This window comes from Pinus tabuliformis, chromosome 4_1 (assembly GCF_031772625.1).
Source record: "Pinus tabuliformis cultivar Carrire ecotype Pingquan chromosome 4_1, CPIR1, whole genome shotgun sequence".
NCBI classification, from domain to species: domain Eukaryota; kingdom Viridiplantae; phylum Streptophyta; class Pinopsida; order Pinales; family Pinaceae; genus Pinus; species Pinus tabuliformis.
The window spans coordinates 594,000,271-594,023,444 of record NC_142303.1 but is presented as its reverse complement, the minus strand read 5'-3'; positions in this window follow the sequence as shown (position 1 = coordinate 594,023,444).

The window sequence follows — 23,174 nt, the reverse complement described above, 5'->3', positions numbered from 1 at the left end:
TGATTTTAGTTTTACTTTTCTGCAATTAGACATCAACTTGCTCATATCATTGATGATTATCTCCGAAAGCCATAGCTTAGACTAAATGGTGAGGAATCGGATTACGAATTATGTGATTTGATTTTAGTTTTACTTTTCTGCAATTAGACATCAACTTGCTCATATCATTGACGATTATCTCCGAAAACCATAGATTAGACTAACTAGCGAGGAATCGAACTATGAATGACTTGAATTGATTTTACTAGAATGTAATTTTTTATTTATTTGAGTGCAGTAGCTTAATTCATTTTCTGTATTTAGACAGCAGCAGAGATAATGGTTTCATGATCAGTAGTTCATTACTTGCTTGATTTGAATAGCAGCACATTTTCATTTTTGTTCAAGTATTAATTTCATCACTAGTATGTTCTAAGACCCTCTGAAGTGTTAAGTTCTGGAAATCATTATAGAGGACATAATTGCCTTAAAATATATATCCATACTTTCCTTCTAGAGTATTCTTAAAACTCAGGAATAGGATTTCCATTCATATTGGAGATAAATAAAAACCCCCAAAACAAAATAAAAATTGAAAATGACAAAAAGGTAAGAAAGAGGCTGTCTTGCACATATAGTGCGCCACACTTCATCAGTTTACGACTCCTGGATTGATAATTAATGTAGCAATTTAGGACACACTAAATTGACCAAACACAGACCTAAAAGAAGCAGACTCACAACTTTCACCTAGTAAATAATAACCCTGGATCTGTCTTTGCGCAGATCTACCCGATTCGAACAATTATCATACATATTTAGTTACTACCTTCGCGAAAACAATTCATCATATTCTTCATGCATGAATATTAAGGATTTAACAAATTCGCGCGGAAAATACACTTTATTTCATAGGAAACAAATCATTAAGCGATAATGCATAAATTTAAACAAAATTAAGAACAAGGCACATATGCAAGAGATTCGGTCCAAAACAGCCTTTATTAGATCCAACATTCAATTTACAAACTCTTCTACCCTACGCACCCAGCTGCAAGGGCCCACACACTCAATTGTAGACTTGCTAAGGTCTCTGCGCACTCAGCTGCAGGAGCCTTCCCCTTTCACCTAAGTATAGGAAAATAGAGCTTTCATGCCTTAGCACTTTCCCTTACACTTGTTCTTCACCAAAAGTTATTATTCTATACTCGCTATGACTCAAATATTTATATCTTTTCTATTACAATACCATGGCCCACAACCTATGGGCGATTCTAAAAATCATCCTATCACTTACCCATGTAAGGGGCTAAAGCCCATTTGACTCCTACTTAGTTGTGCGCTCCGCTTCCACATTTCACGGAGACTTTACATTCTTTACAAAATTCTACTCAAAAATTGATTAAACTAACCCAAAATTGACCCTAGGGACCCTATCCCAACAAGCCCCCAACAAAAATATGGTGACTCGCCCTCGAGTCACTCAGCTGGCTTCTCGACTTTGTGGCAGATCTCACTGAACTAATGCTTCAATGCGTTCATCCCCGTGGTACTTTGTACTATAGCCTTCTTCACCTCTTCGACCAACTTTTCTGTAGTTGGTCCCTCTACCACAAGCTGCATGGTCCTATGAGTCTGTTATAGAGCTTTCAGCTTCTCCTGAATGGTATGATAAATTTGGCTGGCCTCTTCTATCCAAGTTTGAAGCCAAGCCTTTAACACTGATTCTTTTTGCTGCAATTCCTGTACTTGTGCCTGTATTAGCTTCCCTTCCTGTAGGCACGGGAAGTGATGTACTAGCGCCAATGTGCGCATAGTCGCCCTAATCTCATCATATTTCTGTTGGGCCTCTCTGATTTATGTACTCAACCTCTGCAGGTTTGGGTCCTCCTGCAAAGTGTCCCATAATTCCATGGTCTGGTTAAAAAGAAAATCACATCCTTTAACTACAATCTCCAAAGTATTCATATGCTCCTTAATGGTTGCATTGCACTGCTCCCTGACCTCTGGCAGAGTAGTCGGTTGTAGCTTCAGCTGTAATTCTAATATCTTCATCTGGAAGTCAAATGTGACTCTGCCTATCTCATCTTTTGATTCGTGGACTGTAGAAGCCAATTTCCTGATCTTTGTTGTAGTTGCGGCGTCTTCCGGAATATGTAACTCTAGGATGGAATTGCACACCTATGTAATTGTTGCTTCCAGGCTTTGACTTCGTGCTTCCAGCTCTTACTTTTCTTTCAGAGCATGAACCCATTCTACTGATTCCTTAGGCATTCTAAATATCGCTGCTTTTATCTCGTGGAGCACTTCATCAATGCCTTCAAACCCATCCTCAAAGTTGAAAGTCAATAAGAAACTCTCTCTTAAGATATCCCATTCAGTGGTCCCATGGCGAAGCTCTGTTTCCAAATACTAGTTCATCAGGATTGTATCCAAGGTATGACAAAAAATGTGCACCCATTCTGGTTATGGTTCCATTCCCCAAGCCTTAGTCCATCGTGTCAGATGATCACACAAATCATCCTTCCCATTGTAATTTTCTGTCATCCGAGTATTAGCATACCCAAACCTTAATCTCATCATTCTTCTGCATTCCTTCCATCCAGCGAAGCTTTCCTTGTGCGTACCCCACCAACTGGCAGGCGTAGCGTGCAGTGCCAACTCCAGTTCTTGGACGTGATTTTCTTCTGGTTCTTCCCTTTCAAATTCATCTAAAAACAAATCCACAACAGTCAAACCATCATAATGCGAAAGATTCCTTACGTTAGTTGAGACACACTGAAGTGACTTGGTCATCATATTACAATAGAGCGTAGATACTTCATGCAACTGATTCTGCTAGTGTTCAAGCTCTTCATCCGAGTCTGAGGTGCAGGAACTATCCCTATCCCACGCAATTCATCCATCAGCCGTAGGATTGATCCAATCTTCATTTCGCATTGTGATCTTGTATATCTGATCCAAATCATCATCATCTTCCACAAATTCGTGAATAGGTTCAATATAATGTGCTCCTTCAGTAGGGTCAAGTGGTACTACAGCCCTGAGCGACTTCCTTTCAAACTTCATCTTCCTATTCTTCAAGTTGATGACTGCATCCATATCAAAAGCCTAGTCAATTCCTAGTAGCGTGGGGTACAGGTTATTATCATCCACTATTTCAATGACCTCAAAGTCAGCCAGGGTGCTAGTGCTCTCAATATCTATTGTTACACCGTATAGGTGCCCCATCAGAATAATCTTCTGTTGATTTTCCATGCGCAACTGAATAAGAGACCACTGCAGCGCAGGTATCCCCATCATTTCCCACGTCTTATTATGTAGGACATTTGCATCAGATCCCAGATCCAAGATTACCTGGTCAATTTCATATTCTCCTATTTTCGCAATCATCCTCATCTCGTGCCCCGTTCACTTCTTATGCTTACCAATTTTTGTCATGTGCGTTATTCAGCAGGGGCCTTTTCTTTATTTGTGCACTTGTCGATTAACTCTTGCATCCATTCTACTTCTTTCTTATCGCACAATAACTTCATACAGGTATTTAGAAAAGTAGCTAATACCGAAGGATCTACCTCTTGTGTCGTACTAGTTTCTGACATTTTCTCCTGGCTTCCTGAGGTGGAGGCCTTAGCGAAGTTCTTCTTTGTTTCCATGAAGGTCTCTTTAGCGTGATTAAGGTCAAAGTATATTTCTTTCTCAACAACCTTGCACACCCACCCGTCAGTCTCAGGCTGCTTTCCCTTATCTGCACTAGTGGCCATACCACTTCTTGTTACTATATTTATGCTCTGATCTTCTTCGCGGGGCTCCACCCTCATCATCTGGATGTTTTGCGTAGGCTTTTGGGGTTGCATCTTTGCCATAAGGATAGGACATTCCTTTATCATTGATCCAAAAATGGATCCTGGATAAACCTCTAAGTCTAAAAGACTTCATATTAGAGGTAAAAGGTGCAAAATGGCACAAATCCTTTGTAAATCACAAGAAAATGAAAGTTGCTGGCTGCTGTCAGAAATAGTCTCATTGCAGAGATCTCTTCATTCTGAACCCAACGCAACTTAAATGGGCGAAAACGGACTTTGGATGAAGAAGTTATTGTAAAAATAAATTTGCCCAATGTCCTTAGAAAAGGAGGCAATTTCATTAATCTTCAAACTATATTGAAAATGTTGATCTTTGGTATAGGCTCACGGGCAATCCACAACCAACACATGTCAGGCTAGAATTGGGCCACGTGTCCCACTCTGATTGGTATAAGAGGAAATGAGGCATTAACGCTCAAGGGTCGTTGGATCTAAAAGATCAATGGACGAGAGCGAACCGCAGCAATGAAGCATTGATATCGCATTGGCGGATGGCTATATAAAGGAGGGACCTCAGGTCTTAAGGCATCGTGGCATGCGATCGCCAAAATATCGCATCACATATAACCAAAGGGAAGGACTTAACCACAGGCATGAGGACTTGCGATATGCGATTGCGCTTTATCGCATCGCTTAAATCCAAAGGAAAAGGACCAAGACTCGTGACCAAGTGACTTGCCGATGTGCGATGGGCCGATTTTCAGAGCCCCATTTTCAGATCAATCACACGGTTAAATTGTCTGCAATACTGACATGATAGATGCATGGGGTTTAGGAAATCTCACACGAAGTGTCCTGCTTCATCACAGTTATAGCAAATGATTTTCCCATGTCCTCGGCCAGCTCCACTGCCTCTTCCTCGTCCTCGACCTTGCAATCTTCCGCGCGTTACTCCTGCGCCTTGATCTTGAGGCCGATTTTCTACCTGCATTTGGTAGGTAGGGGTTCTATCCATCATTAGCTCATAACTCCTACAATGGCATTCATCATGACCTACATATTTACAGAAATTGCAAAACAATTGCTGAGGGGTCTGTACAAACTTCTGCAGTAAATATCAATTATCAGTCACATGTTGTCTAGTAACCTGACAGATAACACACCATGGCGCAACTCCCGCATTCGGCCCAACGTTATTCTCTGGTTTCATGGGAACAAACCCTCCCCCAATAAGATAGTTCTTATAAATTGGGCAATGGTCCTTATCGTGCCCATGGCCCTTGCATTTCAAGCACCAGACTTCAGCGCGTACCTCTGGTTGGGCTTCCTTTCCTTTCTTCAGGCTCTACAACTCTAAGTGTAGGCTTTCCAATTGTGAGTGAATCTATTGCACTCTAAGGTTTGTATCTTGTATGGGCGAGGCTTCCAACCTCATCACAATTCAAAGGCTTCTGCTTGCGTTGCTATCTTTTGTTGTGACAACGGCAATCTTAAGTGCGACAAGAGCGACATGATATACCAGTCTTGATGTTGGGAATATGTAATCACCATATTGGCTTGCCTGATCAGGAATTTCAACCTTTGATCGAAATCCCAGGGTGTCTCATCTATCTTTTGTCGAATTTCTTTAAACTCAGTCACTGACTGCGCCTCTGACTTAGGCTTCCTAAACTCCTTGTTCAGAGCTTGCTGGGTTTCTGCCAACGTCGCAGTGGGGTTGTCAGTGCAGTACTTGATGTACCATGTCAATGCTCGATCTTGTAAGGTTATGACCAGCTACGCTTTCTTGATGTTATCATCCATAATCTGTTGTGTCATCCATACAACTCCTACAACAAACCAAAATTGTTCAGGGTCTTTGCTCCCTACCCCTTTAAAAACCGACATCTTCATCGCATTTTCCATGTTGAATAGTGGAAGTGGAGGTGGAGGTGGAGTGGACAGATGAGGTATCCTCAGGATACCTTGCTTAATTAACTGAACTGCACTTCGCGGTGTAGTCAGCACCGTCCCTTCGTTGTCACTTGAAGGGGGTTCAATGAGCGGATTGTACTCTGAGCTCGATCCTTCGTTTCTTCTAAAGAATCTCCCACTTTATGTAGCCCAAAACATCAAGGTAACTGCATAACCCTCTTTTCACATAACAACATTTTAATCCAAGTCTTTAATGATTTCAAATACTTACCTCGCGGTCCCTTAAAGAGCCTGCATTCCGCTTCGCTATAGCTGATATTTCTATCGATCGCGAACTCAGTCACAAAACTTCCAAGTGTGCGATCAATCCAATGATCCACAGCCCACGCGATATTGCTTCCTGATGCTTCTAGATGTCACACTAGTTCTAGAGTCCACACTATAGGGTCGTCAAGCCTCCACGTCCCTTGACTATCGACCAATTTAGACAACCACTCGTGTAGTTCGTCAGGGAAGAAACAGAAGAATGCTTCGGTCTCGTCTGTGTATAAATATCTCTGCAACCACTGCTCCTTGGATAATTTAGGGCTCTTGTTCTCTTGAGCTGCAAACGCGTGCACTTTTTGATCAATCCACTTCTCAATCTCTTTCTTTGTAGGAAACCATTTATCACACATCTCTTAGATAGATCCCGGTCCCGACAACAAAACCATTTGTTGGCTTAAGGGGGCCTGACCTAGGTTCAGAGTTATTCGTGCCAACCAACAAAACCCTAACTGTTGGCCCTTTTGGCAACAACCTGCATAACGCAGGCTGCAGTCTCACCTAAAGCAGTATTGGGGGATGCTAGAACCAGGTTTCTGCATCCAGAGACCATGTGATGTGTATTCTGAAGCCCTTGTAGCTCAGATCTGCCTTCACGTAGATCTGTATCTTCCTATGGTCCACTACTGCAACTCTATCCAAATGGCTTCTAGACCTTCGCGAAGGTCTACGATCAGACTTACTAGACCTAAAAGAAGCAAACTCACAACTTTCGCTTAGTAAATAATAACTCTGGATCTGCCTTCATGCAGATCTACCTGGTTCGAATTGTAATCATACAGATTTAGTTACTACCTTCGCGAAAATAGTTCATCATATTCTTCATACATGAGTATTAAGGATTTAATAGATTCACGTGGAAAGTACACTTTATTTCACAGGAAACATATCATTAAGTGATAATGCATAAATTTAAACAGAATTAAGAACAAGGCATTCAATTTACAAACTCTTCTGCCTTGCACACCCAGCTATAGAGGCCCGTGACCTCAGTTGCGGACTTGCCAAGGTCTCCACGCACTCAGCTATAGGATTCCCCTTTTTCCTAAGTACAAGAAAACAGAGCTTTCCTGCCTTAATGCTTGCCCTTACACTTGTTCTTCACCAAAAGTTATTATTCTATACTTGCTATGACTCAAATATTTATAGCTTTTCTATTACAATACCATGGCCCACGACCTATGGGTGAGTCTCAAAACCATCCTATCACTTACCCATACAAGGGGCTAAAGCCCCTTTGACTCCTACTTAGTTGCGCGCTCTGCTTCCACATTTCACGGAGACTTTACATTCTTTACAAAATTCTACTCAAAAATTGATTAAACTAACCCAATATTAACCCTAGGGACCCTATCCAAACATTACTAGTCCTAGAAGCCTTGGTTGGACAAACACTCTAGATCCCGACAACAGTTGTGGGTTGAGTTACTAGTCCTGGAAGTCAGGTTGGAGGAGCCCTGGACAACTTGGATAGAGACTGATCTAGTGATGGTTAGTGATGTCTGACCGTGAGATGGAATCACTTATTGAGGGTTGAGGTGTTTTGGCCTCTATAATCCCTGGTTTGGTTTTCTTAGTTTATTCCATGAGATCCCACATTCATGCTTGGAATATGGCATGGGGGTGATTCGTTGAAAGAGAGATTTGGTTCAGCCCAATCTATGGTCAGGTGGTACATGGAAGTCCCTAACTTGGTTGTATTTTTCATATGTTAATAAGAGCTCTTTTCCTTTTGTATTTCATGAGTATTTATACTTGTTACGATGTGAATTTGATGGTTATTCTATCATTGATATTATTCTGGTTATATGTTGGTTATAAGCATGGTTTTAGGACAAAATTTATTTATGGTTCTCATCATGTTTTGGTTAGTAGATGAAATGTTAATGAATGAATTACCTAATAGATGATAATGCAACTATTGTGAGAAGGCATTAGAATTTATTGACGTTTCTCAGGTAAATATGAGACCCCCATGATCAGATATGTAATTATGACCTGTAGATTACATGTTCATGATGCGTTTGATGAAATGTCTATTATGGATATGCTTGGTTAGGTCAATTTCTTGTCTAAGTTTTGTGTGAAAAGCTTTATACTGGTGTCATTCATTGTTCTAGAAGGTTTTATGAAGTTTTGGGTAGTGGTCTGGAGACTAGCTTGAAAAAGTGGCCTAAATCTCATAGCTGTTGGCATAGAATTGGATGAAAATTTCTGCAGTCGCATGGAGGCCTTGTTGTGGGAGCATATAGAGGGTTACATTCGCATAGAGGGCATGTCATGGGAGTGACTAGGGGTTTAGTTCAGTTAAAAAGCAAGTTAACTCAGGGCTTGGGAACTTGGGGTGGTTTGTTAGCCTGTGGGGTTCCTGTAGCTCCTAAGGAGGGTTTGTTTGGTTTTGGTTTATCGATTCCACTTCCTTAATTTTACTTGGGGAGTTGAATCATATCATAGTAACTCTTCGTCACATATTTACCCTGGTAGACCGGTTATCTTTGGTAAGTATGAGAGGAGCGTGTTACAGAGTGGTATCAGAGAGGGTTCTGTTTTCTTTGGGTGATGTCTAGTTTCCATTCTCTTTGGACGATATCTGACACCACAGAGTGGAATCAGAGCATGGTTCAAACCTTGGATTGGTTGGGCGGAATGTGTTTTTCATGCATACATGTCAGTTGCATATGTGTTCATTATGCTTGTGGTCTATGTGTTTGTTATGTATGCATGGTATCAGTCATCATTGCAGTTGTGTTGTCATGAATGCATGTTAGTTGTATATGTATTGTTTATGCATGTGTGTTGTCTATATGTTTGTCATGCATGCATTGTACCTAGTCAGTGTTATAGTTGTGACATCATGCATGGTAACTAGCATAATGATTGAGATGATATATGTTTATTAATGTGATTATATATATATCGTGCTAATTAGCTTGATCTTGCAGATGAGATATCCTCCCCTAAACTACAATTAGGTATGTTTGTATGTTTATGTTTGTTTTATCTGACATGATATCATTGCAGGTAGAAGATCAAAGATGACTAGAAAAATGGTAGACTACAGTGATGAGTACTCCCCTCATATAACAAATTCATCAAGAAGTTTGAAGGCATAAATAAGAAGTTGTAAAGCAGATAATGACTTAATCATTCAGTCACAAGAAAGACTTTCCAAGGGCCGGGAGAAACAAGTAGAGGTCAATGTAGTGATTCTTCATAGTTTGTCAGACTTGTAGAGACAGGGACCACTTAGGATCTATCATGGACATGAGGATAGAACTAATGGAGCATATGGTAGTAGGTCTAATGGTTAGACATACATGATACCATTAGAGATGGAAGGTTCTTGGATACACTTGATAGATGAGGCAATGGACATGGGCTTTACTCTAGTTCTAGTGCATAAAGGTATCATGGTCATCATCGCCATCATCCCTATAGAAGGATTGACAGGGGATATTTTCCGGATGAATTCAAGAAAGCAAAGCCACCTACATTTGATGGAGAAATGAAGAAGTCACAAGATGCAGAAGTGTGTTTGGTTGGAATAAATAAGTTCTTTAGATTGCATGATTACTTAGAGAACATGAAGGCTAGAATAGCTACATTCAGTATTAAAGGTAATGCATACATTCGATGGGAAGATGTAAAGAACGTCAAAGGCATCCGAGAATAGGAGTTGACTTGGAGTGAGTTCGGGATACTTTTTAGGAAGAATTATCTATCTGAGAGATACTATGATGATAGGGTAAAATAATTATATGAGTTGAAGATGTGATTCATGATCGATGAGGAGTACACTATCATATTCTTAAAGATATTGAGCTATGTTCCTTATCTTAAGGAGGAGAAAGAGAAGATTCAGAGATTCATCGGTGGGTTTCCAGTAGCATTCAAGGATAGGATCAAGTTTGATGAGCCTATATTGTTGGAGGAAACCATCAAAAAGCAAAAGGATTGTTATGAGCAATCGAAGTGCAAATCTAAGACTAAGCATGATTGGAAAGGTAATGAGAAGAATAAAGAAAAATGGGATAAGAAGTGAACTAGGCCTCAGGACACAAGTAATAAAGAGAATCCAACGCCGCCTAATAAATTCAATGAATTTGACAAAGGATAGCGATTTCAGTCTGAGGAGAAGAAGAAGGGTGATGGAAGGAAGCCTTTACAGTGTTGGACTTGTGGCAAGGATCATCACCGAAGAGATTGTCCGCAGCATTAGGGTGGAAAACCGCAGATCTATAGTGTTCAGGAGGCACAGACAGTGGGGGATGTTGACATAGTATTACTCGGATTTATGCAGCGTTGGATAATAGGCAGGCGGATCACTGGGCATCCATTATCAAAATGGACAATAAGCTTTGTGATTAAGTTGTTTCTATTTTGATTGACCTTGGATCTAGTTATAATTATGTTAACCCTGACCTGGTGGATAAGTGTGGTTTGAATAAATAAGTACATGCAAATTCTTGGTTAGTGTAGCTAGCTACAGGTACTAAGAAAAGAGTTCATCATTGGGTAAGAGATTGTGCATTTGAGTTGAATGGTATGCCTACATCAACACATCTAAATGCACTTCCATTGGGTTCATACAATATGTTAATGTGTATGGAGTTGGTTGTATCTTCACAAGACTAAGGTGGACTATTATGATAAGGCTATTGAGTGCCTGGATGACAATGGAGAATAGAGAATCTTGCAGGTTAAGAACAAGGCTACATCAGTTAGAATGGTTAGAGCTATGCAGGAAAAGTGCAGTCACTGGAAAGGGTGTGTCTTGTTTGTAGTGCATATTTCCAGCTACAAAGGTAAGGATGTTGAGGATGAAAAATTCTTGAACAGGTACCCATTTCTGCAAGAGTTTCATGATGTATTTCCCGTAGAGATTTCATATTTTCCTCCTCACAGGGAAGTGGACTTTTCTATTGAGTTGGTAACAGGGGCAACACCAACATCAAAGGCACCTTATAGGATGAGCATTCCAGAGTTAGTGGAATTGAAGTTGAAATTGAAATAAATGCTTCGCAAAGAATACATTAGGCCAAGTGTATCGCCTTGGGGTGCACCAATATTGTTTGTAAAGAAGAAGGATGGTACTCTTAGGTTATGTATTGATTACAGGCAGTTGAACAAGGTAAAAAATAAGAACATGTACCCTTTTCCAAGGATCGATGATTTGTTTGACCAGTTGAAGGGAGAAGCAGTGTTCTCGAAGATTGATTTGAGACCAAGATCTCATCAAGTACGCATTACAGAAGAGAATATTTACAATACTACTTTTCGTATGAGGTATGGGAATTATGAGTTTGTTGCAGTTCCTTTCGGCTTGACTAATGATCAAGCTACTTTTATGTGCTTGATGAATAGTGTATTGCGTCCTTATCTGGATAAGTTTGATATTGTATTCATTGATGATATATTGATATATTCTAAGAATGAGGAAGAACATGTCGAACACTTAGAAGCAGTGTTGAGATTGCTTAGGGAAAATCAGTTATATTCCAAGCTTAGTAAGTGAAATTTATTTTAAACGGAGGTACATTACCGGGGGCATGTTGCCTCCAAGGAAGGCATAATAATGGATCTAGAAAAGATAAGAGCTATCAGAGAATGGAAAGCTCCTAGGAATGTGGATGAGGTCAGATCATCCGTGGGGTTAACAGGTTATTATAGGAGTTTCATCTGGAACTTCTCACAGATTCCTTATCCTATTACATCATTGCAAAGGAAATTTAAGAAATTTGAATGGACAAAAGAATGTGCAGTAATTTTTGAGAAGTTGAAGCAGTTGTTGACAAATGCTTCAATGCTAAAAATCGCAGATACAGACTAAGAGTTCATGGTGTGTACAAATGCTTGCAAGAGAGGACTTGGTGGAGTCCTGATGTAGGAAGGACAAGTAGTGTGCTATGAATCAAGGAAATAGAATGAGCACAAGTAGAAATATGTGACACATGATCTTGAGTTGGCAACGATCATTCATTGATTGAATATGTGGAGGTCACACTATCTTCTTGGTAGGAGGTTTGTATTTATAAGTGATCACAGTGGATTGAGATACTTGCTTGACCAACTGAATTTGAATGCCAAGCAAGCTAGATGGTTTTCAATGATTAGTGAGTTTGGATTCGAGATCAGGTACATTAGAGAAAAAGAACAAGGTTGCAAATGCTCTTAGCAGATGGATACAGGTAAATTATATAACAATTATGATTTCATACAAGACAGATCTACAGGATCGGATCTTGCAGGCAGGGCAATAAGATGACAGGTATAAGGAGCTTAGGCACATGTTACAACAGGATATAGGTGATCAAGATGTGGATTATTGTCTCACAGTGGATGGTTTGGTCAGGTTTAGGGACGGATATATGTGTTGGACAACAGTGAGCTCAAGAAGCTTATCTTGAGGGAATTTCATGCTAAGCCATATTCAGGTCATTCGGGATATCAGAAGACATTAATAGCGGTGAAGAAGTTCTATTATTGGTTGAATTTGAAGAGGGAAGTGGTAGAGTTTGTGGCTAGATGCTTGGATTTTCAATAGGTAAAAGAAGAGTGTAAGAATTTATGTGGTTTACTACAACTGATTCCGATTCTAAAGTGGAAATGGGAGGTCATTTCCATGGATTTCATTATAGTTTTTCTGAGGACATCTAAACAACATGATTCTATTATGGTTGTGGTTGAAAAAGGAAACACACTTCATTCCAATGAAGTCTACTTATTTAGCTAATGATGTAGCATAGGTCTTCATCAGGGATAGAGTGAGGTTGCATGGTGTTCTAAAGAAAATTGTATCAGACATGGATGCCAAGTTTACTTCTAGGTTTTGGAAAGAGTTATTTGCAGGTTTGGGTACAAAGTTGGCCTTTAGTATAACTTATCACCGTAGACATATAAACAAATGGAGAGGGTCAATATGATTTTAGAGGACACGTTGAGAATGCATGTTATGCATCAACAACAGAATGTGAAGAGTATCTTCCACTAGTAGAGTTTGCATATAACAATGGGTATCAAGAATCTTTGAAGATGAGTCTATTTGAGGCACTTTAACGGTGGCCTTGTAATAATCCTATCAGTTGGAGTGATCCAATGAACAGGTTATTGATTGGACTGAACATGTTGGTAGAAATGGAACAGGAAATGAAGGTTATCAAGAAAAATCTAAAGGCAACACAAGACAGGCAGAAAATTTATGTAGATTAGCACAGGGTGTTTAAGGAGTTTTAGATTGGGGAACATGTGTATTTGTGCAGCAAACCCAATAAGAGCTCCTTGAGGATTGGGTCATGTGCAAAGCTAGCACCTTGGTATGGTGGACCTTTCAAGCTCCTTAAGAGGATTGGACCAGCGACCTATAAACTTGCACTTCCTCCAATAGTGAAAGTCCATGATGTTTTGCACGTGTCATTACTTAAGGAGTATGTTAAAGATGTTGATCATGTGATTGACTAATATGTATTGCAAGTGGAACCAAAAGGATAATTCCAACCGGAACCTCAGTACATTTTGCAGAGAAAGACGATCATGCTCCCAAACCAAGCAATCAAGCAAGTTAAAGTGTAGTGGAAGCACTTTGGGCTAGATGAAGCTACTTGGGAGAGCTATGTATCCTTCATTGTTTGGCGGTGGAGAAAAATGAGTTTTGGTATATGTACATATTTATATATGGTTTTCATTGTAAATACCGCAATGAGTTGTGTTATAAAACTCTAATAAGCGGTATGGTTGTTATGTTGCTATGTTTATCATGTTAGTTTGCTTTTTAGCAGGTTGTTCATTGTAAATAATGAAACGATCTAAGTTATAAAGCTCCATGGAAAGTATGTTTAGTTTTCAGCGGCCTTGTTAGTTGTAGGTGTCATTGAACACCGAGGACGGTGTTCCCCTAGGGGGGAGGGGTTTGTAAGAGCCCTGGGTTAAAAATCCATGTAATAAAGTTAATAAAGGTAAAATAATAACCAAGGTCATGGGACACATATTTCAAGCTGAATTTTGGGCAAAAACATAGTGAACGGGATCACTTGTGATTAATTAATGGTTATGGAAATTTTCAAAGGCAATGGAAAATGCTTTGGAAAGGCGTGAGACATTTATTTATCAAAACAATGGAAATTAGGAGAAAAGGAAGGTGAAAGGTCATAGGTTGCATGTGAGGAGGAAAATAATGGAAATTGAAGAAAATAGAGTCCTCGTTAATAAAAAGGCTTATGAGGATTAGTTCATAGTGTCAGTTTTAGCTTGGATCTCTCTCTCTTCTCTATCTCTCATACTCTTGCACACTTAGAATTTCTTGGAGCACTCTTAGAGGATTGTGGCATACTTTGGATTTGGAGAAAGAAGGCAAAGGAAAAACAGGAAAACGTAAAAGGACAATGGGATCAACAACTACAAAGGTTTTTTATTGTAGGCACCGAGTTGAATGTATGATTTTCTTGCTATTTTTGGCATGCATAGTGCATGCATGTGGTTATTTGGTTATGATCTGTCATTGGCATGGAGGATTTCCTGGATTGATAGTGGTTTTTCCTAACCTTTCCATTTCCTTGATAGCCATGGTGTTGTGGGTTTTACCTTTCCATTTTCTATTTGGTGCTCATGCTCCTTATGGTTGTGGGTTGATTTATTAGTTCCCAAACCCTTGGCTGGACAAACGCTTTTGAAGCCTTGCAATAGCTTATGTTGGGTTACTAGTCCTGGAAGCCTTGGTTGGAAAAACACTCTAGAGCCCTTGGTGGGTTGAGTTACTAGTGCTGGAAGCCTTGGTTGGACAATTGGTCTAGAGCCCAGCGACAATTGTGGATTGAGTTACTAGTCCTGGAAGCCGGGTTGGAACAAACGTTATGGAGCCATAGATGACTTGGATCGAGACTGATCTCGTGATGGTTGGTGATGTTCAACCGTGAGGTGGAATCACTGGTTGAGGGTTGAGGTGGTTTGGCCTCTAAAATCCCTGGTTTGGTTTTCTTGGTTTATTCCATGAGATCCCACATTCATGCTTTGAATATGGCACGAGGGTGATTGGCTGAAAGAGAGATTTGGTTTAGCCCAATCTATGGTCCTGCATGGGTGCAGATACCGATCAAGGAGGTTGCCTTGCAGTGTGTCCTTGTTATCCTCTTGGGGGCACAAGGATTAGGAGTGTAGTGCATGATGAGGGTGAAGGGAAGGAGTATCCAGTGTTTGTTGTGTGTTGGTCGATTGTGGAAGTCCCTAACTTAGTTGGATTTTGCATATGTTAATAACAACTCTTTTCCTCTTGTATTTTACGATTATTTATACCTGTTACAATGTGACTTTGATGGTTATTCTATGATATTATTTTGGTTATATATTGGTTATAAACATGGTTTTATGAAAGAATTTATTTATGGCTCTCATCATGGTTTGGTTAGTATATGAAATGTTAATGAATGAATGACCTAATAGATGATAATGCAAATATTATGAGAAGGAATCAAGCCTTATTAACAATTCTTAGATAACTATGAGACCCCTATGATCAGATATGTAATTATGACCTGTAGATTACATGTTCATGATGTGTTTAATGAAATGTTTGTCATGGATAGGCCTGGTTAGGTCAAGTTCTTGTCTAAGTTTTGTGTGAAAGGATTTTTCCTAGTGTCATTCATTGTTCTTGAAAGTTTTATGAAGTTCTGGGCAGTGGTCTGGAGACTAGCCTGAAAAAGTGGCTTAAATCTCACAGTCGCTGACACAGAACTTGGTAAAAAAATATGCAGTTGCATGAAGGCCTTGTTGTGGGAGTGACCGAAGGTTAAAATCACATGGAGGGCTTGTCATGGGAGCAACTAGGGGTTTAGTTCAGTTAAAAATCAAGTTAACTCAAGGGTTGGGCACCTGGAGTGGTTGGTTAGCCCTTGGGGGTCCTGTAGCTCCTGAGGAAGGTCAGTTTGGTTTTGTTTTGTTAATTCCACTTCCTTAACTATACTTGGCAAGTTGAACCATATCATAGTAACTCTTCATCACATATTTACCCCGGTGGATCGATTATCTTGGGTAAGTGTGGGAGGAGGGTGTTACACTATTCATTCGATTTGCTTCGCTCCTTCCTTCCATTCCTTTAGTCATCCCTACTCACATCAGAAGAATTGGAAACAAATCATAAAAAAGCTAGCCAATCAGGGACACATCACATCAACGTATTTGATCTCTTCCTCCTAGAAATCCTTTGAAGACTCTTCCCTTAAGAAAGAATTTTGGACCATGGCTCAACAAGATTTTAATTCCCTAGGTGGGGTGATTGGATTGGAGGTTGGGTCGCATTGAGAAATATATGGGCACCCCTCCTAAATTGGGTTGTTTTATGGGCAGCAATAAGGAACCCATACCAATTGAAGCGATAGATTCAGATCAATTCTCTTAATTGTCTTTTTATTTTCTATCTTATGTTTTCAATTTGCATTTCTCAATCAACAAAGGGCCCGAGTGGTCCTCTTTCTAATTCATGTTATTAGTTTTTCAAACTATAGGAAAAAGCTTGTTTTCTACTCCTTTGAAAAAAATGGAATTCTAGATTTGTTTCAGTCTTCCTAATAATTGACCAAATCAAAATTTAGTGACTTAATATACACTCCTTATTTTTAAACAATACTAAATATTTACTTCACCCATCCCCCAAAAAAAGGAAAGACAAACATAATCTCTACCCAAAAATAGAAGATCCAAATTCTTACAATGAATGGTATCATACATTATTATTATTTTTTTTTTTTTGAGAATGGTTCAACAAAAAATTAACCAAGAAAGCAATTATTATATACTCATAATTTGGGGGAGGCTGGAGTGGGAGGGTTCGTTATTGGTCCTGTTGAAAAAATGGTTTCTCGATTTTCTTGGGGACTTGGAATAACCAGTAAAATTCAAGCGAAGTTTCTGGCCCTATGGAAGGGATTGGATATTGCTAAGGACCACAAGAATTCCAGAATAAATGTCTTCACAAACTCATTGCTCATCATACGAAAGTTCACCAAATCCAAGAAGGTCATTAGCAGTGAATTTACAACTCTAAGTCAAAGGATCCTTTCCTCAATTTATCATTTCAAACAAGTGAACTTATATCATGTGTTTGGATAACTAACTAAACTATCGATGAGCTTGCTAAAAGGGTGCTACCATGGACCAAGGATAAATTGAATTAAATCAGAGGCGAGATTTCTCTCTAATCCCTTAAAATGATGGGCACTCTAAGATTTAATATGGAATTTTAGGAAAGAGATTTTCGTCCCTCTTCACCCTCTGAATATGTTGCACACCTCGAGGAGTAATCAAGTTTCTTTTATAGTGGATTATTGGGCCCAACTTCATTACTTTCTTCAGTTGACCCTTCCTCAACTCTGGTCTTGGATTTTCATGGTTCATCCCAAGTGTCTTAGTGTCGACATACAGGTGGTCTCCCTTTCCAACATCCTTTCATATTGGAGGTCATGTCTATTTATTTTGCATTAGGTCTAAGCCATTATAGTTTCTCTTGGCTGTGGTGCTCAGCGCAATTTTCTTGAGAATGAAGTTAATTCCTCCATCCTATAGTGTCCCTTCGATGTTGCTCCTCTACTTAGGTAAATTTTATGTGGATATTTGGGCCTTATCGTTGTAGGTAGGATCGTGCTAGAGCTCGTGCTTTCTGTATATATCAATCCTTTTAGGCCTTCAACTTTCATCATGGTATACTTCAACTTTCATAGTTGTTCTATGCCCCTCTGATAGTCGAGACTTGGTTCCTTCTCCCTCCTAACTATGTCGTTGGACTGAGGTCGTTAGAGTGAATATTTTAGCCCCTAATTGCAAACTTACAGGTCATCGATACATAATGGTTGGAAATTTTGACTCTCATGAGAAATCAATGCTTCATCTGTGATTGATAGGTTATTGGATGCCTTCCAGGTTCTGCTTGTCTAAATTCAGAAGCTTGAAGACATGGTCAAGAGGAAAATGTGCTCCTTATAGCTCTTCTTGGAGGCAAAATTTCTCTCCCCTCATGCTAAAATGGAAAACTTTGGATGCTGTTAGGGAGGAAATTCACTTGCTTAGCTCCTAGGTGGTTGCATTGACAGTCTCCTCGTCCACTATTGAAAGAGTAACTCATGGAGGTACTAGCTCTGGGGCTCCTATAGAACACAAGAGGACTCACCATCATAGAGGGTTTGAAGAGGGTGGTCGTGGTTAATGGTGAACTTTTCTCTGCGTCCTGGAGACATTTTAGTTTTGTGGTTGGTTACGGTTAACTTTATATGTATGATATTCCTTTTTGTAAATACATCTTCCTACTAGAGTCTTTCTACAAAGTATATAGTGGTTGTCTTTACTATTTGAATTGGTTTTCCATCTCAAACTAGTAAACTCAATGTTTACTATGGTGAAGACTTGTTTTTTTATTTCAGATGTGAGATGTAAGGGTTTTGGGCCCTCTCCCAACTTTTATTAATATAAATATCCCTACTCATTCCATTTTATATATATATATATATATATATATATATATATATATTCCAAAGGAATTTTAATTATGACTTATATTAATTTTGGAATACAAAATGTCATGCTTTATGATATGAAAGAAAAAGTGAACGTTGAATGGAAAATTTTAATGTGTAGAGAATAATAAAATTTATGATATTATTGGTGTTTCAATGTTTAAAGTGAAGTATGAGATATATTTTAATGTAAACTTTGAGTAAAAGATTTGAATATATATATATATAAGCTTTAGGGAATCCCTCATGGGAATTGAACTTTACCCAATGGTGAAAAATTCCTCAATTTCCACCATTGGATCCAACCACTTTTGGATTTGAAAAAGAGGACATGGGGTGGGCTTTAATCCATTTTTATGTGCATGGGTCATGAAACCATTTAATATGGTCTCTCTGGGTGCAATCACATGTTTGACCACTACCTCAAGGTTCCCCCATGGCTCTAGGCAAGTCCTCATGGAAAATGAACCTTGCCCAATGGTGAAAAATCCTTCCTTTCCACCATTGGATCCAATCGTTTTAGGCTTTTAAAAAGGAGGACATGGGGGTGGTGTTTGATACACTTATGTGCGCACATGTCATGAAACCATTTAATATGGTATCTGTGGGTGAAAAAACACATTTTATCACTACCTCAAGGTACCCCCATGGCTCCAAAGAACCCTCATGGGAATTGAACCTTGCTTAATGGTGAAAAACTCCTTACTTTCCACCTTTGAATCCAACCCCTTTGGGAATTTTTAATTTAAATTTTAATACTAATAATGACACTAGATTCGCCTCATTATTGGTTTATATCAATTTACTATTAACATATTAATAATAAAAGTAATAAATTCCCTCGGGTTCATAATCCCTTTGGGATTTTAGTATTAATCCCTTGGGTAATAATAATACAATATTATTATTGTAATAATAATACAATATTATTGTTTACCTTTAATGAACGATTAGAGCTCTGCAACTCGGCTTCTGCAAACCCTCGAGATCCACATCTCACGCATTCTACAGACAGCGAGCGCGCCCGCTCTCTGCTGCCCTGTTTCCTGTGGGCGCGTCCGCTTGGGTCTCTTCTACAGACTACAGCCGGACTGCCATGGAGGATCCCTACTAGATTTTGACAAGCCCGTTCTCTAGGGCTTGCGCCCATGGAGGTGCTGGGCACTCCCCAGGTGCCTCTTCCTTCTCCTCCACCGCTGATCTCATCAGCTGAGGCTTTTAACCGGCTTTTGGCAGGACTCCCAAAGAAGAAGAATTTTGAAGCTGCGAAATTCGTCAAAAAATTGGATGATATTCCAGAGATCTCCCTCCCTCCTGAAACCCCGATTCAGGTTGCATTGTCTTTGACCGAACGAGCTCTCATCGGCTAGTTCACTGGACTATGGCCATCCCCCAAAACCACTGAGAGCTGGGTCAACAGAAACTGGGCGCCGTTGATCAAAGAAAGTGTTACCTCTTACTTTCTGGGGAGAGGATTCTTCCTCTTCGAATTCACTTCAAAGGATGACAAAGATCTGATCTTTCGAAACGGCCCCTACTTCATGGGCCCTCAGGGTTTGTACCTGAATAAATGGACTCTGGACTTCGATCCAGCAGTAGATGTACCCAAAGCAGTCCCGGTGTGGGTTAGGCTTCCAAATCTCCCAGTTCATTGCTGGAATTGGGATTCTTTGATGCACATTGGAAATGCCCTGGGGAAATTCATAGATCGAGCGAATAATAAGGATCAATATGATTGTGCCAGGATCTGCGTAGAAGTAGACCTGGAGGTGGGGCTGCCAGAGGCCATCAAAATCAACGTCGGAAGCTGGATGCATGTGCAGAAACTAGACTATGAACAACTACCCTTCAAATGTCAGAAATGCCATGTTTATGGCCACTTCGCCAGAAGCTGCCCGACCAACAATGAAGCTGTGCAAGGGAAGGAGGACGGCTGGAACCAAGTCAAATGATCCAAAACTTCTTTCAAGTCGCAGAAGTCGGGAGGCACTAATGGCAAAGGTCCTCACCAGGCCTCAGCTCAGCAGATCCCACCCAAGCCTGCTCCAGAAAACAAGTTCGATCCTCTTAGCTCGCAGCCAGAGGACACCCATGAAGTCACGATCCAAAAAGCAGTGTCTCCAGAAAAAGGTAATCCGCCTATCTCTTCCAAGGATGCAAGCGTTGCAGAAAGCTCAAAAGGAACCCTTGTCGAAGTTGAGGAAGAGGACCAAGAATCGGAAGACTCGGAGGAGGAAGGAGAAATAGGTGATTCCCAAACCTCTGTAAGGAGATCCACAAGAGGGCGCAAAACAGATCGGGAGAAAAGAGAGCAAGAAACGTACAAGGACAAGTTACAGGGCAGTCAACCAACTCTGGAGAGGTTGTTAGCAAACAAGCCGAAGATAGCAAGAAACCAGCATCAAGGCTCCAAGGGAGCCCATCATCATAAACCTAAATGATGAAGCTCGTCTCCTGGAACTGCAGAGGAATGGGGAGTAAAGCAAAAGAAGAAGCAACGAGAAGCCTTATTAGAAGAGAAACCCTAGATATTCTTCTGATCCAGGAGACCAAAATGGAGGGCAATGAGTTTCTCCAAACCAGTAAAAAATTCTGGAAGGGAAGCAGAGGACAAGCAGTTTTAGCACGGGGAGCCTCTAGGGGGCTGGGCTCTCTCTGGAATCCTCTCATGTATAGGTTGATCTTTGAGATTCAAAATACCCACTTGCTGTTCTTGAAGCTTCAATCTGTGGACTCGAGGGAGACATTCAACCTTTTTAATGTCTATGCCCCAGTTAATATAGGGGAGAAAAGGGAGTGTTGGGACTCCGTCAGGCACCTGTTGGAGTTTGAGAATTTGGAAAACATCATTATCGTGGGTGATATAAATCTCACTCTGCTCATGGAGAAAAAGCGAGGAGGCACAATCGTAAGGTACCCAACAAGGGAGTGGGTGGAGGATCTCATGCAGGACTGGGATCTACTCGATATCCCTTCAGAAAATGGTAAGTACACCTGGTCCAACAAAAGATTAGGCCCCGTTCACATTGCTGCTAGGCTTGATAGATGCTTGGTGCAGAGTTCTTTTCTTTTGTTGGGCTTAGAATTCAGATTGCATATCCTCCCTTGCAGTGTTTTTAATCATAAGCCTATTATGGTTGAGATGTTGGCTCACAAGGATCTTGGCCCCATACCCTTCAGATTTAATCCTCTTTGGGTCAAGGATCCTGAATTCCTAAATATGGTTTAGGACAGCTGGAAATTTCCAATGAAGGGTTCTCATTTCTTCATATGGGAATAAAAACTTAGAAGACTGAAAACTGTTCTTAAATCATGGGCCAAATCTCTCCCCTCCCCTACAAATGAGAGAAAGCAGGCCCAGGACAGACTTGCTCGGCATCATGCTCAAAGCGAAGATGTAGAAATCACTAAAGAAGTGTTAGATAAGGAAGCCGAGCTTCAGAAAACCTTCCATAAAGCCTGCCTTGCGGAGGAAGAACACTGGAGGCAAAAGTCTAGTATTTTATGGCTTAGAGTGGGAGACAGAAACTCCACCTTCTTTCATAAACAAGCTCAAGCTAGAAAGAGCTTTAATTCTATTGCAGAAATCAAAGAAGGAGACTCGACTCACAAAGACTTTGGGAGCATAAAGAGAGCAGCTTTCAATCACTTTAAAAATCTGTACAGAGAAGAGGGAGTGACTGACCCAAACTCTAAATTTTTGGAAGCGGTTCCTTCTATGATCTCCCCTATAATGAATCAGCATCTAGAGGCCAAGATCTCTATAAAAGAAATAAAAGATGCTCTCTCCGACATGGAGCCCGACAAAGCCCCAGGTCCGGATGGCTTCACTGCAAGATTCCTTCAAGTCTGTTGGCAGATAGTGGAGAAAGACCTCTACAAAATGATCTTGAAATCTCAAAATTGTCAGAAAATAGGGGGCAGCACTAATTCTGCCTTTCTTGCCCTCATACCCAAAGAAAAGGGCGCTAAAGATTTTAATCGGTTCCGCCCCATCTCTCTCTGCAATATTGGTTATAAAATAATCACAAAGGTGATTGCAAACAGGCTAAAAGGCATCCTCCCAACCATCATTCCGGAGAACCAAGGTGGGTTTGTTTAGGGGAGACAACTTGCTGACAATTTCATTCTAGTGCAAGAGGCGATTCATTCGAGTCAACTTCGCAAAGAGAAAGGTATGGTAATTAAATTAGACTTGGCAAATGCTTTTGATCGTGTCAGACTGAGCTTTCTTTGGGAAGTCTTGCATAAATTTGGCTTTGGAATAGGCTTTATCAATTGGATCCGTGCTTGTATTGTCGATCCCTGGATCGCTCCCTTGGTAAACGGGAGAGCAGCTGGCTTTTTCAAAGCTTCTAGAGGGCTTAGGCAGGGTTTCCCCCTCTCTCCGCTTCTCTTTGTCCTCCATGTTTCTGTCCTGAGCTTCTATCTTGACCAGAAATTGGTTGATCAAGAGATCCTGGGGCTCAACATAGCCAGAGGGGTAAAAAATGTAAATCATACTTTGTTTGCTGATGACACCCTTTTGTTAGGGGTTGCCTCTTTCAGATCTGCCTTAAAGTTCAAGGAGGTTCTAGACGACTACAGCGAAGCTACAGGCAACAATTTGAACAAAGGTAAATGCAAAGTTTATTGTTGGAATATCTCTGCCACC